The 20,546-nt window shown below is 37.1% G+C and overlaps 1 protein-coding gene across 2 annotated transcripts in view; it reads left to right on the forward strand.

Moving 5' to 3' along the window:
• EDA (ectodysplasin A) overlaps nt 1-20,546 on the forward strand; it is a 414,295-nt gene that overhangs the window by 256,636 nt on the left and 137,113 nt on the right. The gene's annotated exons all lie outside the window — the stretch shown is intronic.

The following is a 20,546-nucleotide window of genomic DNA, read 5'->3' on the forward strand; positions in this document are numbered from 1 at the left end:
AATAAGAGATTAAGTCATCTAAGAAGAACTGAAGTAGCTAGTGTGGGCATTTGTGCCCCACAGCAAAGATTTACATTGGGGAATTTGGAGGTCCTCAGGCATAATGGTTCTATTGTACATGGGTGGGCCTTACAGCCCTCATATTTGGGGTAGCCGGTCATTTTGCTCAATCCCTAGACACGTTATGAAACTTCAGAACAGCAACAATAAAAAGAAGATCCCAAGAGCTCCCACAGAGGTAAAACATTAACAATTGTAGGAACAAGAATTGGAATAGATTGGTCATCTCATCAGCAGCACTGGGTATTAGACAGTGGAGAAATGCCTTCAAAGTTCTGAGGGAAAATTATTTTCAGCCTAGAGTTTTATTCCTAGCCAGTATAAATTGAGCTTGATAGTAAAGGAAGCACATTTCTAGATTTCAAAGACTTAGTTCACCTCTCACCTTTTTCTAAAGAAGTTACTTAGGAATATACTCCAGCAAAATCAGGTAGTTAAGAAATACAAAGATATACAATGGATTCTGGAAACAGTGGACCTAATACCAAAAACTAATAAAAGTAATTCCAAGGGCAACAGTTACACAACAGGCCTAAGGAGCATTCTGTCCAACTGGAAGAAAGGAGGGCTCCAGGAGGAGGCATCCAAAGGTGAAAAAGGAGAAGCAGGGGCTCAAGATTTTACCCACATTTAAGAAATTAGAGAAACTGTGGATGTTGCAGACAATGCAAGAAAAAAATAAAGGAAATTAAAAAATCTAGAAGACAGTAACACCTGAAAGAAGAAAGAAACATTCTAGATAGCCACAACAGTATAAACACTGCATACTGATTTTCAACTTTCAGAAATAACCAATGTACAAAAGCACAGGATACTTAATTATAGACGTAATTAATTATAGATAAAGAGCAAAACACAAATTTTATCCTTCTTGGCAATGTGAAAAGTAAAAGTACAAATGACAAGAGTTAATAGGTAGAATAGATGGGAGATAATGGGAAGAGCAGGGAACTAATAGCCTTATCTAAAAAACAGAGTTAGGAGATACTGTCTGTATTTTCTGAAACAAGAAATAAAGGTCTAAGTATATCCTTCAAACAAATGAATAGGGGAACTAAAAATCACAATAACTACATTGGGATGAGAGGTACAATAATTGAGGTAAAACCTCATTTATCACAGTGCAAAATTAATAGACAAAATCTAAAGTAGATAAATCAAATAATAGCAATATATGAGGAAGCAATCACCAGAAGAACTAAACAGAAACAGTTAAGAGGGTTAAAGATAATAATCTCAGAGGATTAGGACTGGGGGTAGGGAGGGTTAGAACAGTGAAATGTTGCTTACATTACCTGCCTTTATGTACATCCTCATATGTTTTAAAACCATGTGTGTGTATGACTTGGCTACATCAAAAGCAATCAGGACATTGAAACACAAATCTTTTGCCACTACAGATCCTCACCTGAAAGAGTGCTGGCAAGGGGCCGTCTAAGCAAAGCTCCTGACTCTATTACTCAACCTGCCTCTTTCCCCCAACCCCTGCACCAAAGCCCATGGTCTTTCTCTTATGACAGAAATTTAACACAAGCTATGGATTAATTATGACCTACTTCATTCTCAGCCACGGAAATTACTTTTTATAGCTTTATATGGATATAATAAACACATATTTAAGCATACAACTTGTGTTTTGACATATGTATGTACATATATGTATACTGGTGAAACCAGCCTCATAATCAAAATATCCATTACCCCCAGATGTTTCCTCATACCTCTTTGTAATCTCTTTCCACTCAGTCTAGTCTCCAATGACCTCTGCATTCCCAGGCAACCAGAGATCTGTCACTATAGTCTAGCTTTTATTTTCTAGAGTTTTATATAAATAGAAGCATAGAATGTTTTTTCAATTTTTGGTCTGGTTTCTTTCACCCAGGATAGTTATTTGAGATTCATTCATGTTATAACATGTAACAGCAGTTCATTCCTTTTTATTAATAAGCACTCTTCTGTTGTATGGATGTAACAGAGTTTATCCATTCACCTGTTGATGGACAGAATGGGTTGTTTCCAGCTTTTACTTACTAGAAATAAAACTATTACAGACATTGGTGTACAAGTGTTTGTGTGGACATATGCTTTCATTTCTCTTAGAACATACTTAGGAGTGTTAACTGTTGGGTTGTATGGTAAGTATATGTTATAAGAAACTGCCAAACTTTTCTAAAGTGAATGTATCATTTTACATTCCCACCAATGTTGTATGAGAGTTACAATTTCTCACATCCTCATCAAAAGTTGGTATGGTCAAACTTTTTAAGTTAAGCTGCTCTAATAATAAGTGTGTGGTGGTCTTTATGTGGTTTTAAGTTGCTTTCTCCTAGTGACTAATGATATTGAGCATCTTTTCACATATCTTCTTTGGTGAAGTATCTGTTCAAATCTTTCACTCATTTCTAAAAATTGAGCTCTTTTTTTAATTTTATTTTATTTAAATTCAATTAACATATAGTGTATCATTAGTTTCAGAGGTAGAGTTCAGTTATTCATCAGCTGCATATAACACTACTAGGTATTTACCCAAAGGATACAAATGTGACCCAAAGGGGCACCCCAATGTTTATAGCAGCCATGTCCACAGTAGCCAAACTATGGAAAGAGCCCAGATGTCCATTGACAGATGAATAAATAAAGATGTAGTGTGTATATATACACACACACAATGGAACATTAGCCATAAAAAAATGAAATCTTGGCATTTGCAATGACATGGATGGAACTAGAGGGTATTATGCTAAGCGAAATAAGTCAATCAGAGAAAGACAATTATATAATTTCACTCATATATGGAATTTAAGAAACAAAACAGAGGATCATAGGGGAAGGGAGGGAAAAATAAAATAAGATGAAATCAGAGAGGGAGACAAACCATTAAGAGACTCTTAACTATAGGAAACAAACAGGATTGCTGGAGGGGAGGTGGGTGAGGGAATGGGGTAACTGGGAGTTGTTTCTTATTACTGAATCTTCAGAGTTCATTATATATTCTGGATACAAATTCTTTATAGAATATATGATTTGCAAATATTTTTCTTCTATATCTTAGAATTGTCTTAACAAGAACAGAGTTCTTAACTTTGATGAAGTTCAATTTATCACTTTTTTTCTTTTATGGATCCTCTTTTTGGTGTCATATCTAAAGAATCTTTGCCTCATAATTTTAGAATTTACATTTAGATCTATGATCCAACTTGAGTTATATTTTGTAGAGTATGAGGTATTAATCAAGGGTTTAAAAAATTTTTAAGCTTTTATTTTAATTCCAGTTAGTTAACATACAGTATTCCATTAGTTTCAGATGTATAATATAGTGATTTAGCAATTCCCTACATCACTTTGTTCTCATTACAAATGCACTCCTTAATCCCCATCACCTATTTAACACATCTCCCCACCCACCTCCCATCTGGTAGGCACCAGTTTGTCCTCTATAATTCAGAGTCTGTTTCTTGGTTTATCTCTCTGCTTAACTTTGCTCATTCGTTTTGTTTCTTAAATGCCACGCTTGAGTGAAATCATATTGTATTTGTCTTTCTCTGATTTATTTTGCTTAGCATTATACTCTAGTTCCATCCATGTCATTACAAATGGCAAGATTTCACTCTTTTTAATGGCTAAATAATATCCCATTGTGTTTATATACCACTTCTTTATCCATTCATCAATCAATGGACACTTGGGCTGCTTTCATAACTTGGCTATTTAAATAATGCTGCTATAAATATACAGCTGCATGTATCCCTTGGAATTAGTGTTTTTTGTATCCTTTGGCCAAATACCCACTAGTGTGATTGCTGGATCATAGGGTAGTTTTATTTTTAGCTTCCTGAGGAGCCTCAATACTGTTTTCCAGAGTGGCTGCACCAGTTTGCATTCCCACCAACAGTGCAAGAGGGTTCCTTTTTCTCCACATCCTTGCCAACACCTGCTGTTTCTTGTGTTGCTGATTTTAACCATTCTGACAGGTGTGAGGTGATATCTCATTGTAGTTTTGATTTGCATTTCCCTGATGGTGAGTGATGATGAACATTTTTTCATGTGTCTGTTGGCCATCTGTATATCTTCTTTGGAGAAATGTGTGTTCATGTCTTCTCATTTTTAATTGGATCATTTGTTTTTTTGGTGTTGAGTTGTAGAACTTCTTTATATATTTTGGATATTAACCCTTTATCAGATACATCATTTGCAAATACCTTCTCCCATTCCATGGTTGCCTTTTAGTTTTGTTGATTGTTCCCTTTGCTGTGTAGAAGGTTTTTATTTTGGTGCAGCCCCAACAGTTTATTTTTGCTTTTTTTCCCCCTTGCCTCAGGAGACATATCTAGAAAAAAGTTGCTATGGCCAGTGTCAAAGAGGTTACTGCCTGTGTTCTAGGATTTTTATGGTTTCAGGTCTCACATTTAGTACTTTCATCCGTTTTGAATTTATTTTGGTGTATGATGTAAGAAAGTGGTCTAGTTTCATTCTTCTGCATGTTGCTGTCCAGTTTTCCCAACACCATTTGCTGTCCTTTTCCCATTGGATATTCTTTCCTGCTTTGTCGAAGATTAATTGACCATATAGTTGTGGGTTACTCAATCTCCTTAAAGAAGAACCTTCTGAAATTTTTTCTGCCTTGGAAATAAATGCCTGAATACTAGGGGTTCTATGCACAGGAGCAGGAGATAAATCAGTACACAGGGTTTCAATGAATTTTTCATGTTTTATTCTCACTGACTCCCTTACTTGGCATTTCCAAGTGTCAAACTTCTCTAGGGTCCTACAGAGCAGACCAGCATCATCCCAGGCTGTAAGCCCCCTCTGCCATTTCTCTAACCTTTATCAGTCAGCATTGTATCTACTTTCTGTCTTTCAGAAACATATTAAAATCTATTTTCTGCTAATTCCTTCTATTATTCTGTTCATTATTTTTTTATTTGTTTAATGGGATCTTGGCAGAGAGGAGATAAAATTGTTTGGTTAGTCAGCCACCATGATCCACAAGTCTATATACTTGTCAAATTTTAAAGTTCCTAAGTGTTTTCTGAATTTGGGGGGCTAATTGTAATTAGGAGCAATTAGCTATAAACTGGACAAACCTTACATTGTTTACCCATTAGTAGAAATAGAAGATTCATTAGGGTTAAAGCTCTGTGAAAGAGATTAGTAGACAACAACGAAATATAATTCTCCATTGCTCCATGGAAAGATGGCTTTAGTCCCTAAACTAACAATCAAATAATGGATATGCATAAAATTGACTCTAATGAGTAGAGTATTTTGCTATACTTCATTTCATTTGTTTATATTTTATCCTAATTTCTTTTTGAGTGGGTAGCTCTGTTGAGATGCTATGGAAAAGATTTATGAGACAATACTCAGCATGGGGCTTTCTTCACTCACTGTCATGGTCATAAGAAAGAGTCAGGAATTTTCCTCTGAGAAAAGATTTCCATAGAAACACTCTAATGCTGGATTCGAATCAACAGCCATATTGAAAAAAATTTTATTCTCTCTGTTTTATAGCTATTGAAACAGTATTGATCTGCCATTACATCACATAACTAGTTGCTTTGTATTTACCTCAAGGGAGGACCTAGCCACACTTGGATACAAGAGACACTAAAATGCCAAGTTATCTAAGGACAACATTGCAACTCTAGATTTATCTAATCTCACAGTGAAATGGTTTTCCTGGCCTCTCAGTTTTCTTGCCAGTCCTTTTCTCCCCCTTGGTGATTCTAGTTTTACAGTGTTTAAATTTCTGAACTTGTGTTCCAAGCCCTTTACTGTATTTCCCAACAGTGGTTTGTGTTTCACCACTAATTAACCTACCTGCCTCTAAGATACTTGCATCTTAGACTCTCCTTTGAATTAAATTTACTGACCTTTCCCTCTGGACTGATCTCTGAGATTCACTTTCTATACTCACATTCCTGTGAGCCAATCCTTGATTAATAGTCCACTAGCCATGTACCTATGTTCATATTCTTATCCACCAACCCCATGGGAATGTTTGGACCATTGTTTCTAGCCTTTCTTTCATCATGTGAGTCCTAGTGATAATAGTGGAACTTTTGTCCACAACATATTTCAGCATCAACTTAGACTGATAATGCATCTTTCCTAAAATCCTTCCCACTGCTTAATATTGCTACAGTGTTTAGAACATTTTCATCCTCTTGCAACCAATAGCCATCTGTTTCTTAATTTGCTTCTTATCTGTGTCCTGACTGTTGCAACTTTCTTTTCACAAGCTGCTTCTCTTTTACCCTTCCTCCATACTTGCTCTTGAATGTTGTGTTCAAATATGACTTAGAGGTAGTTTATGTGATTTATGTCTCCATTGGGAACCAGAATGGATTTTGTAGAATGCTAATGATGGTGAAATTTTGGACAAGGGAAAAATCTTAGTTTAAATTAAATGAATACCATGGGCAATCTCATTTTGGTCATAATCCTACTCTAACCTTTATTGGTCCAGCTTTGTAAAGGTAAACTGCAACATTGTTATAAAATTGTCAAAAGCCATTTAAGAATTCATAATTAAGAGGATGTATTTGAGCTAATGTTTTCTGAATCCAGAGCTCAGGATTACTGGAATGGTTTTATTCTGGTGCTTCTATAAATTCTATAGGTATATTCTAATTTTATAAACCAATTCTATTCACAAATGTTAGTCTTTAGTAATTTCCAAGTATTATACGTGGAAGTGTATGTTTTTTCTCCTTATGTGTCAAAGTGTCTTAAACTTCAGAAGTATGGGGAATTACAAATTAAGCAGACACTCCCAGGGGAAGGCAATGACATCCAGTATATATTGCTGCCCCTTTTATTCAAAGATGTCACTGATTTTACCCACACTTGTAGGGAGCAAAGACTAAATCTTCAACCAGAAATCCTTTCTATACGACATACATACAAACTGCTTTTTGATTTGTGACTGCAGCTGCTACTTGTAGAGCCTGTCACCATTGGTATTTCCGTGTTCAAATTGTGGTCAGCTAAAAAGCCTTCGTTCAAAAAGCTTCCAAATTCCATATAGTTGCATTCCAAGCTTGTCTCTATTTTCCCAAGCACCCCACAACTATATCATGTTATTTGAAGCTATGCTTTAGTGCATCCTTTAGACTATTTCTTATGCCACCCTTGCTTATGGTTATGCCATAAATATCACCATACCAAAGATGCTTGGGTATCCTTCTGTCATTGCATCTCTGCAAATGTCAGCAGTGAACATTGTTTTAATGCTCACAGACCAACTGACATCCAGAGTCTCAGTAATGGTAGTCCTCTCTTGCTATTTCACATTAAACATGATTCTGACTCTGACAATAGAACAGTGCAATGAGGTAGATATGACATCTGTGTTGGTTATGGATTTCAAAGTCATGCAAAAGCTGGACACAACTTACATTGTCCATTGATTAGAATCAGTTCAGTAAGTTTATGTGCTTCCAGCTTTGTTCTGGATGTTAGGAATAGAACTGAATCTAGAATCAGATGATTAGAGAAGGAGCCCATTTTCCCCCTTTGCATTAGTAGTTGTGTGTTTGAAATAACTCATCTTTCCCCTTGATGTGCATCTTACACAGATTTCACCTTATTCAGAGGACAGGTTCACACAGGTTCTGAACCTACAAATATAACTACCTTTAAGGAGCTTATTACCAATGGAGGGCAAAAGTAATATTAAAGATATGTAAGGCATTATTTGGCAAGTGTTAGGTGATCCATAAGCCCCAAATTGGGAGGTAAGAAAAGCCAGAGATTGAACTGGTTTATAGTATAATTTCTTACTATGGTGATGTCCTCAAACAAAGATACTGTTCTTTTTTATTCTTTCTACTTTGTAGTCACTTTGCATTGATGGACAGTGATTTTTAAGTCAAACTATCTAGGAAGCAGAATTCAGTGACTGCTTTTAGCTCTATTGAAAACTGTTAGTTATGTTTAGGTTCCATGTTTAGCCTTACTACATAATTTCAGTCATCATTAGGCATATTTACAACAGGGGATGGCAATCCCTGGCACTCACACCAGAGATGTCCAAGGTGCCAATTTCCTTTGGCATCTGGGCTGATTGCTGCCATCTCTAGCCCCTCCCCACTGGGGACAGCTCCCGTGAAATGCTGTGATCAATGTTGAGTGCTCTTGTTTGCTTGCTCTCAGCAGCTGGCACACTCCGTTCAGCAACTAGAACATATTGTGCTTCCCTTTTTGTCACACTGCTTTTAAAACTTTACTACCTCCTGTTATGTAGTGTAGTTATTGTACTACAAAGCAACTTGGGATTGTGTTTTATTTGTCTGTATATGTTAAAAATAGTATCTAATTCACCGTCCTCCATATGGTAAGACTCAATGCTTGTTCAGCAAACAACAACACCTTGAGTGACCCTCTCCAGACCTTTTGTTGAAAATCAGAACATGTTAAGGGTTCTTACAAGATTGGAAGTGTGTTCAGTGCCAGCTTCTGTATTCATTTTCTATCCATGACATACTCATCAAACTAGTTTGGGCAATCCTACTTCACTCATTGGTACTGTGACGCTCACAACTTGTCATGGTAGAATCATGTGGAGATTTTGTTAAATACCTCAGGGTATAAATGCTTTTATTTTATTTATTTTAAGGTCCCTGGTGATTGCTGATGGGTGATGGTAGTGATGACAGTGGTTGCAATAAGCAAAATAGACTTATTTAAGAACACTGAAAGATAAATCTTTAAAAAAAATCAGTGATTTGCCAATTTTGGAAATCCTGGTAGGTACCCACTTCCTCCTGAAAGATGAAGTACCAGTTTCTATAAACACATTAACTCTAGGAATGACAGAATAAAAGGTGAAAACCATAATCTATGTGAGAGCCCTGTTTTACCAGTAGCGAAAGAAGACAGACTTTTCAGTCTCCAGATAATGAACCAGTTAAGGAATGAACAACATAGCACTTTCTCTAAATGTGGTTCAGGGACCTCCTGCATCAAAATCCCATAGTGAGCAAGTTGAAAAATCAGATTCTAGGGTCTCATCTCAGCCTACTCAAACTAAATTTGGGGAGGGAAAGGCTGAAGATTCTACATTTTAACACTCACACCTAGTGATTCTGATGCACAACGAAGTTTGAGAATCACTGACCTACCAAGTCTCTCACTCTCAAGATCCCTTTGATTTGATTACTGCCAGTAGTGGTAATGAGGTTTTAGTCTACCTCGCCATAGTTAATCCTAAGAAATGAGGTCTGAGGGCGCCTGGGTGGCTCACATGGTTAAGCGTCTGCCTTCGGCTCAGGTCATGATCCCAGGGTCCTGGGATGGAGTCCTGCATCGGGCTCCTTGCTCAGCGGGGAATCTGCTTCTCCCTCTCCCTCTGCCTCTCCCCCTGCTTGTTCTCTCTCTCGCAAATGAACAAATAAAATCTTAAAAAAAAAAAAAAAGAAAAGAATTGAGGTCCAATTATGGTCCAGTACAATTCTGGCTTTAAGGAATGGTTTATTGATAGTCCTATTATTCTTCCAACAGATAGGTATTTATTAGGGACCTACTATGTGCCTCTACTCTCAAGAAGTTTATGAATAATTTTCTATGAATTATCTATACAATCAAATACATTAACTGTAAAATATAAAATGAATTAAATTTATTCTATGTCATGGTAAAAAGAGACAAAAGTACCCAATAATTTTATTGGTTTAGATATTAGAAAAAAATATGTAGCAATATCTGGAAAGTCACTAGCAGTAATGGGTATATCCTTCATGTCTCACTGTTAATGAATTGTTTCCAGCTGAGATCCCTATAATCTGCAGGTGCTGTTTACCATGTAATTTTACCATAGGAAACAAGGGTGTAATCAGTTAATAAAGTGTAAAGAATTAGATTTTTTTCCCTTGAGCAAAATGTCTGGCTGTGGCCAACATTCCTGATGCCTCCTCCCTTGTGCAATAGGAAAGCAATATTCAAAGAGAGAAGGCTGTTTTGTTCATATTCTGCAGCTTGCGTCTGGAGGCCTTGCTAATGCATGCAAAACTCAAGCTAGAATTCTAGACTTTTTGTGTGAGCAGCCACTGATTTTTGTCTTTGCCGTTATACTAAACAGAGGATAGTTTCTCATCCTACCTCTACTTGAGACTCAAATAAGGGCATTATGAATAAGGATCCTCTTTCAATTTAAGTAGTGTTTCATGTTGTTTTTCATCTGTTTTTTGTTGAGAAAATAGAAACTATATTTAAAACATTTTCATATACAGACAGTCCCCTTCTAATAAACACTTGATTTATGAATGTCCCATATTCATCAGCAGGCTCTCTTAAGGGACTTAAGCTATTCCTACTATGCATGGGAGCTAGGGTTGTTTCTGCTATCTGAAGGAGTTTGTTTCTCCCTTAGTCCTCCTCCTCTGGGAGCTTGAGTTCTCACACACTCCCATCAGACAATTAATTATGGAACAATTAATATATGAACACGTTCTCCTACTATTGCCACGAGGACACAAGAGTGTCCTAGAGGCCCTACCAGAACACCCATAGAAACTGAGACCATGAGGGAATGCAGAATATGAAAAATATTCTGGTATCATAGTTGGTGATGGCAAGGAAGGTCTCCATTTGGATTTCAAAATACCTTTACCCTAGAAATACCATTGTACTGTAATAACATACTTGTGTAAAACTCAGTTACCTTGACAAATTCACCTATCCAGACCACAACCAGGAATCAAGCAGTAAACAAATGGCCTCTAAGCTGCCAGAGAATATGCACCTTACTTATTGGAAAAGCCATTCAAAAATGCACTGACTACCTGTTTATTCTGTTTGTACATGATTCTAATTAGTTTTAACAAGATGTCAAGCCTATAGCAGATTATAAGCAGTAAATTTAAAGGGACTGGAAAAGATGTTATAGGTAGGTGAAGTGAAATCTGATAGTTGACAGCAAGAGAAAAAAAAAGTATTCTAAAAAGTTAAGAATTCAAAAACCAACCACAGTGAAATACTACATCCACAAGAATGCTTAAAATATTGACAATGTCAAGTATAGTAAAGATGCACAGAACTTGAACTCTCATACATTGCTGATGGGAGTATAAAATGGTACAGTTATTCTGGAAAACAGTTTAGCAGTTATGACAAATACATACCATATAACCCAGAAGTTCTACCCTGAGGTGTTTACCCATGAAAAATGAAAACATATCTCCCCAGAAAGACTCATACATTAATGCTCATATCAGCTTTCATAATAACCTTTTCATAATAACCAATTCATAATAATAATATAATAACCAATTCATAATAACCAATTTCATAATAACCCCAAACTGGAATTAACCCAAATGTCCCTCAACAGGTGAATGCATTAAAAGTAGTGGTATATCCATATAATAAAATACTATTCAGCAATAAAAAGGAAGGAACTACTGATACCCAAAAGAACATGGATGGGTTTCATAGACATTATGTTGAAAGGAAGAAACAACACACACAAAAAATTCAATCATATTGTATGATTCCATATTCTTGAAGTTCTAGAATGAGAAAAACTAAGCTATGGTGATAGAAATCAGAACAGTGGTTTCCTGGATTAGGGGATAGAGCTGAAAAATGACTGGGAGGGTCACAGGGAAAATTCTGGGGTGATGGAAATGTACTGTATCTTGATTTTGGTGGTGGTTACAAAGGCATGTATGTTTTTCAAAACTGCTCAAACTGTATGCTTAAAATGTGTGCATTTTGCTGTCTATAAATTATAACTCAAATTTTCATAAGGTACAAAAATTTACGAAAGAAAAACCTTCAGAGGATACCCCCTCCTGCAGGATAAAGCCTAAATTTCTTAACATAATCTGGCCCTTATTTAATGTCTCTTGGCTCATTTTTTTCCATCCCTTCCCACCTCCTACCATTTATTCTAAGGTACTTGTGTTTTCAAAAACTGCCACTCTCTTTCCTCTGAACCTCTAAACATGATGATCTCTTTGCCTAGAATTCCTTTTTGGCTTCCCATTCACCACTGAATCCTCACCATCCTTCAGGACTCAGAGGTGGCACCTCCTCCAAGAAGCCTCGTCCACTCCCAGTGTGTATTAGATGCTTTTCTCTTGCTCTCAGAGAACTGTACAATTCTAACAAAGCGTGTATTGCTCTGTAACACAATTGTATTTTTTAAAAACTTAAAACCATAGTGGACTGGGGCCATTTACTGTACAAGCAAATAGTCTTCTACATATTCAGTAAACCCTCAATTAAATCATAGATTGTAGACACGTTTCTATCCAAATAGCTGAAGTTTCAGCAAAGTTATCAAGAAAACTCTTCTATCCAGAATGACTTGTTCTTCTAGAGTTGCAAATGATTGATATTTTATTGTAAATAGTGGTTTGGGTTTATATTATTATTAGTATGATAACTTATTTATATTGTAAGTTAAGTAACTGTTTTTGGGCTTTATTTGGAAACCCAACCAGACTTTATTAAGTTGATTCTATGGGAAAAACCATTTTAAATTCCAATCAAGTGATTTAAAAATACTTCTCCATTGAACTGTGTGAAATTATTGATATTCAAGCATTTTGGACACAAAACAATAATTTCATATAGTTCAACCTAAATCTTTTTAAATACAACCCTATGGCAAGTTGGAGATTATACATTCATTTATTCATTTTATATTTAATACATGAATATATTCTGCAAGACATTAATCATGTACAGTAAGGCTATTGGGTGTGATTGTTCTATGTAAACAGTAAATCACAGGATTTTGAAGAAAGTTTGTGTAGAATGGTAAGGCCTTCTTAAGTCCCACCCATTTTTTTTTCCAATTAATCAGAAATGTAGCAGACATAAGGATTCTGGAGGGTTTTTTTTTTTTAAGATTTTATTTATTTATTTGACAGAAACACAGTGAGAGAGGGAACACAAGCAGGGGGAGTAGGAGAGGGAGAAGCAGGCTTCCTGCTGATCAGGGAGCCCAATGCAGGGCTTGATCCCAGGACCCTGGGATCATGACCTGAACTGAAGGCAGATGCTTAATGACTGAGCCACCCAGGCGCCCCTGGAGTTGTTTTTTGAACTAACACTAGGATGAAAATGCAGATTTATTTCTTCTTTTATAACCCTCAAACTATCTAACTAGTATAATTGGAGATTAATTTTAATAATAGTAATACTACCATTTATTGAGTGCATATTAAATGCTGGATACTGTACTAACCCTACAACTACTTTATGAGCAGAGTACTATTATTATTCCTATTTACAGATGAGAAAATTAAAATTTAAATAACTTTTCCAAGGTTACACAGCTATAAGTGTCAGAGTCAGGATTAGAATCACTCTCAGTCCTACTATTCAGTCCACAATTTACCTCAAGCATATTTTTTTAACCACAAAGAAGCACTCATACTGCAAGATTACAATTGACTTAAACGAATATATATTTAAGCTATGATTGTCATTAGTGAAACCAGGCCCATTCACATATGAAACATTGTATTATTATGAGAGATCATCATAAGACAGTAGAGGACTAAGTACCAAAATGAGCCTTATAGACTACGAGTGCTGTAGGAGTTCTGTGGAGTCTAGGAAAGGAAGAGAATACTTGTGCGCTTTGTCATGGCTAACTCCCAAAAGAATGTTGACATGACTGGTACTATCCAATCATAATTGGATGCATAGCATTCTGGGAACAAGCCAAAAGTTTAGCACAAATAGGAATGTGGAAAAGTTGTGGATGTATAATAATGAAGTCCCAGAGGGAGGAACAACCTGAAGTCTAATTCTGGGCAGACATCAGTACAGTATGTGAGGGAAGTTAGAAATTTGTGACTGAGCTCTCTGAACCCCAGAACTATGTGGAGAAATGGGACTTGAAGGATTACTTATTAGATATTTGGAGCAGAAGAGAAGGGATTCAGAGATTAACCAAAATTTCATGGTCGGAGTGACTGGAATAATGCATCAAAAGTAAAAGGATTTGGGGTAGAGGAGGAGTTGAGATGGTGGAGTAGTAGGGGGACCCTGGGCTTGCCTCGACCCTCAAACATAGCTGGATCAACAGCAAATCCTTTTGAACAACTAGGAAATTGACCTGATAAGAAAACAATCTGCACAATTGGAGGGAGAGAACATGGCAGATGCAAGGTTTGGAGACGTGAATTGGGGGAGAAAAAAGCCATGGTGCTGTGGAGGGGAAGGAGTTCTTTTCATGGAGAGAAGTCAAGGAGAGAGCAGCACATAGGGTTCGTGCAAGATGCCATGGTACAGGGATCCCCTGGGTCACCCTGGGAGAGAATATTTCCCCTTCCTAGAGTACATTTAGAAGAGGGTATATTGCCTCTGCAAGGACAAAAGGCCCACTGGGTGGGTGCCATTGAGCAGCCATTCAACAACAGGGGACAGAGGTGCACTGAGGGCAGATAACCTGGTTGTAACCTTTTGTTGTGCTTCACCATAGACTCCAGGCACCTGGGTGACCACATGACTGCTTTTCTGAGACAGAACGGTGCCTGGCACAGTGCTGAGTCCCTCCTCCAAGGGAGGGGAACATGTCCACATCTTGCCCAGTCCCTTAAGAGTTGGAGTTTTGAATACCAGCTTCTGGCCAAAGATAAAACATAGGAGAACTGTGGCTAGGCATGCCAATGGCCCAGGCACAGACAGGTTGAGTGCAGGGATCTGACAAAAGCCTGGAACACTGGAGGGGAGATTGTTCACTTTTCTGTGAGTGCCTCCTGAACAGCAATGGCTGGGAGTTCCCCTGCCTGGGGAAAAGAGGGTGGGGTGATGTGATCTTCCACCCCCCCAACCCCTCACCCCACCCACTGGCACAGTTGGACTACAGAGAGAAACACAGCGCCTCCAGTGGAGGCTGGACTCACACCAAACTCTGACCCCTGCACCCTACAGGAGCGTCTTTACTAGGGCAGGTCTGACTATGAGGCAGCACAGTGGGCCTCTCCCTCAGAAGACCAACACAGGCCCCCCACTTGTAAAAGTCTACTGATCATAGAGTGCTCCAAAGTGTCAGTTTTACTTTTGGCGTAAATAGGACCAGGCTTTTTTGTTGTTGTTCTTAATTTTCTATTTTTTTCTTTTTCTTTTTTTCTTTCTTCTTTGGAATCAGGCTCCTAGTTTTTTGTTCATTTGTTGGTTTGTTTCCTTTTCTCTTTTTTTAGATAAGGCTTCTTTTTTTTTCTTTTTCCTTATTTCTTTTTCTTTGGAATCAGGCTTAGAGTTTTTTGTTTGTCTGTTTGTTTGCTGTTTTGTTCCTTTTCCTTTTTTCTTGGATCAGGCTTTTTTTTTTTTTAATCAGACTTACCTTAACAAACAAATCAGAGGACACCTAGTTAAAAGTCCAAATACCCACTGCAAGGAGGAACTCTGCACAAGACTGAACTGTAGAAAAGAGTAGCCAAAACACAACAGCAGAGTGTATACAGCACACACCAGAAACACTTCGTGAAACGCCAGACCCTAGACAGTGTATGACACCTTCTTAATATACTATTGCTCTCAGGAGCAGGAAACATAACATAACATAACACACAGAAGACAGAAACCTAGATATAATGACAAGATGGAGGAATTCTCAAAAGACAGATCAAGAAGAAATCACAGCCAAGGATTTGCTCAAAACAGATATAAGCAATATATCTGAACAAGAATTTAGAACAACCATCATGAGACTACTAGCTGGGCTTGAAAGAAGCATAGAAGACACCAGAGAAAGCCTGGGTGAAGAGATAAAAGACCTAAAAACTAGTCAGGTCAAAATAAAAAATGCTATAACTAAGATGCAAAACCAACTGGATGTAATCACAATGAGGATGGAAGAAGTAATGAATAGGTGATAGAGAAGATAAAATTATGGAAAGTAGTGAAACTGTAAAGAAGAGGGAAAGAAAACTATTCGATCATGAATATAGACTTAGGGAATGCAGTGATTCCACAAAGCACAATAATATCCATATCATAGGAGTCCCAGAAGAAGAAGGGTGGGGAAAAGGTGCAGAAGGGCTTATTTGAACAAATTATAGCTGAAAACTTCCCTAATCTGGGGAAGGAAACAGGCATTCAAGTCCAAGAGTCACAGGGAACTCCCCTCAAAAATCAACAAAAACAGCTCAACACCGAGATAATATATCATACTGAAACCTACAAAATACAAAAAAAGAGGGAGAGCAAGAGAGAATTCTGAAAGCAGCTAGGGACAAAAGATCATTAGCCTACAAGGATAGACACATAAGATTAGCAGCAGTCCTCTCCACAGAAACATGGCAGGCCAGAAGAAAGTGGCATGATATATTCAATGTGCTAAATGGGAAAAATATGCAGCCAAGAATGCTATATCCAGCAAGATTGTCATTAAGAAAAGAAGGAGAGATAAAGAGTTTCCAGGACAAGCAAAAACTAAGGGAGTTGTGGACACTAAACCAATTCTGCAAGAAACATTAAAGGGGACCCTTTGAGTGGAAAAGAGAAACCAAAAGCAACAAAGACTAGAAAGGAACAGGGATAATCTACAGGAACAGTGGCTTCACAGGTAATGCAATGGCAGTAAATTCATATCTATCAGTAATTACTCTGTAAATGGACTAAATGCTCCAATCAAAAGACATAGGTATCAGAATGGAAAAGAAAAAAAAACACCCATCAATATGCTGCTTGAGCCAAAGACATCTCCAGATTGAAAGTAAGGGTGTGAAGGATCATCTATCATGGTAATGGACATCAAAATAAAACTGGAGTAGTCATACTTGATCAGACAAGCTAGATTTTAAACCAAAGACTGTAATAAATGAGGATGGGCACTATGTCATAATAAAGGGGTCTATCCAACAAGAAGATCTAATGATTCTAAATATTTATACCCCCACCTTGGGAGAACCCAAATATTTAAATCAGTTAATAACAAACTTAAGGAAACACATTGATAATAATACAATGACAGTAGTGGACTTTGACACCCCACTTATATCAATGGGGGGATCATCTAAGCAGAAAATCAACAAGGAAACAATGGCTTGGAATGACACAATAGACCAAATGGATTTAACAGCTATATGCAGAACAATCCATCCTGAAGCAGCAGAATACACATTCTTTTCAAGTGCACATAAGACATTCTCCAGAAGAGATCACATACTGGGTCACAAATCAGGCCTCACCCAGAACAAAAATACTGTGATCACACTACTATGAAATTTGATGTCAACCACACAAAAAAATTGGAAAGACCATAAATACATGGAGGTTAAAGAACACTCTACTAAAGAATGAATGGGCTAACCAGGAAATTAAAGAAGAAATAATACATGGAAGCAAATGAATATGAAAACACAACACTCCCAAACCTTTGGGATACAGCAAAGGTGGTCCTAAGAGGGAAATATATAGCAATATAGGCTTCCTAAAGAAGCAAAAAAAAAAAGTCTCAAATACACAATCTAACCTTACAACTAAAAGAGCTGGGAAAAGAACAGCAAATAAAGCCCAAAACCAGAAGAAGAAAGGAAATAACTAAGATTAGAAATAAATGATACAGAAATTAAAAAAAAAAAAAGTAGAACAGATCAATGAAACTAAGAGCTGGTTCTTTGAAAGAATTAACAAAATTGATAACACCCTAGCCAGATTATCAAAAAGAGAAAAGACTCAAATGAATAAAATCACAAAAGAAAGAAGAGAAATCAGAACAAATACCATAGAAATACAAAAAAATTATAAGAGAATTTTATGAGCAAATATATGCCAACAAATTGGACAATCTGGAAAAAAATGGATAAATGCCTAGAAACATATAAACTACCAAAACTGAAACAGGAAGAAATAGAAAATTTGAACAGACCCATAACTAGTGACGAAAATGAATCAGTAATCAAAAAATCTCCCAACAAATAAGAGTCCAAATGGCTTCCCAGGGGAATTCTACCAAATATTTAAAGAAGAATTGATACCTATTTTTCTGACGCTGTTCCAAAAAATAGAAATGGAAGGAAAACTTCCAAAATCACTCTTAGAGGGCAGCATTACATTGGTCCCAAAACCAGATGAAGACCCCACTGAAAAGGGGGATTACAAACCAATATCCCTGATGAACATGGATGCAAAAATTCTAAACACAATACTAGCCAATAGGATCCAACAGTACATTAAAAGGATTATTCACCACAACCAAATGGGATTTATCCTTGTACTTCAACAGTGGTTGAATATCCACAAACCAATGCAATACACTACATTAATAAAGGACAAGAACTATATGATCCTCTCAATACATGCAGATAAAGCATTTGACAAAGTACAGCATACTTTCTTGATAAAATCCCTCAAGAAAGTAGGTATAGAAGGAACATAGCTCAACATAATAAAGACCATATATGAAAGACCTACAGTTAATTTCATCCTCAATGGGGAAAAAACTGAGAGATTTTCCCCTAAGGTGAAGAATACAACAGGGATGTCCACTCTTATCACTGTTGTTCAACATAGTACTGGAAGTCCTAGCCTCATCAATCAAACAACAACAACAAAAATAAATAAAAGGCATCCAAATGGGCAAGGAAGAAGTCAAACGTTCACTCTTTGCAGAACACATGATACTCTATGTAGAAAACCCAAAAGACTCCACCAAAAATTTGATAGAAAGGGTTCATGCATTCAGCAAAGTGTCAGGATATAAAATCAACATACCAAAATCTGTTGCATTTCTATACACCAACAATGAAGCACCAGAAAGAGAAATCAAGGAGTAGAGATCCCATTTACCATTGTATCTAAAATCATAAGACACCTTGGAATAAACCTAACCAAAGTGGTAAAAGATCTGTACTCTGAAAACCATAAAGCACTGATGAAAGAAACCAAAGATGACACAAAGAAGTGGAAAAACATTCCATGCTCATGGATTGGAAGAAAAAAAATATTGTTAAAATGTCTATACTACCCAAAGCAATCTACACATTCTGTGCCATCCCTATCAAAATACCACCAGCATTTTGCACAGAGCTAGAACAAACAATCCTAAACTTTGTATGGAACCACAAAAGATCCCATATAGCCAAAGTAAGGTTGAAAAAGAAAACCAAAGCTGGAGGCATCACAGTCCCAGACTTCAAGCTGTATTACAAAGCTGTAATCATCAACACAGTATGGTCTTGGCACAAAAATGGACACATAGATCAATGGAACAGAACAGAGGACCCACAGCTATACGGTCAGCCAATCTTCAACAAAGCAGGAAAGAATATCCAATGGAAAAAAGACAGTCTCTTCCACAAAGGGTGTGGGGAAAACCGGACAGCAACACACAGAAGAATGAAACTGGACCACTTTCTTTCACCCATACACAAAAATAAATTCAAAATGGATGAAAGACCTAAATGTAAGACAGGGAACCACCAAAATCCTAGAGGAGAAAACAGGCAGCAACCCTTTGACCTTGGCTGCAGCAAATTCTTACTAGACACGTCTCTGGAGGCAAGAGAAACAAAAACAAAAATGAACTATCGGGACCTCATCAAGATAAAACGCTTCTGCACAGCAAAGGAAACAATCAATAAAACTAAAAGGCAACCAGTGGAATGGGAGAAGATATTTGCAAATGACATATCTGATAAGGGGCTAGTATCCAAAACCTATGAAGAACTTATCAAACTCAATACCCCCAAAATAAGAAAATCCAGTTAAGAAATGGGCAGAAGACATGAACAGACATTTCTCCAAAGAAGACATCCAGATAGCTAACAGACTCATGAAAAGATGCTCAACATCACTCATCATCAGGGAAATGCAAATCAAAACCACAATGAGATACCACCTCACACCTGTTCTGAGTGGCTAAAATTAACAGTATTGGAAACAACAGATGTTGGTGAGGATGCAGAGAAAGAGGAACCCTTTTGCACAGTTTGTGGGAATGCAAACTGGTGCAGCCACTCTGGAAAAGAGTATGGCGGTTCCTCAAAAAGTTAAAAATAGAACTACCCTACCACACAGCAATTGTACTACTAGGTATTTATCCAAAGGATACAAAAGTGCTGATTCGAAGGGGCACATGCACCCTGTGTTTTAGCAGTGTTTATAGCAGCACTATCAACAATAGCCAGTTTATGGAAAGAGCCCAAATATCCGTTGACTGATGAATGGATAAAGAAGATATGGTATATATATTCAATGAAATATTACTCAGCAAATCAAAAAGAATGAAATCTTGCCATTTGCAACAAGGTGGATGGAACTAGAGTGTATTATGCTGAGCGAAATAAGACAAATATCATATGATTGCACTCATATGTGGAATTTATGAATCAAAACAGATGAACATAGGGGAAGGGAAGGAAAAATAAAATAAGATAAAAACGGAGAGGGAAGCAAACCATAAGAGACTCTTAACTATAGAGAACAGACTGAGGGTTGCTGGAGGGGAGGTCAGTGGGGGGAGGATGGGCTAAATGGGTGATGGGTATTAAAGAGGGAACTTGTTTGGATGAGCACTG

Source organism: Callorhinus ursinus, unplaced genomic scaffold (assembly GCF_003265705.2).
Source record: "Callorhinus ursinus isolate GAN/ISIS: 27379988/994484 unplaced genomic scaffold, GSC_fseal_2.0 scaffold66, whole genome shotgun sequence".
In the NCBI taxonomy this organism is placed as follows: domain Eukaryota; kingdom Metazoa; phylum Chordata; class Mammalia; order Carnivora; family Otariidae; genus Callorhinus; species Callorhinus ursinus.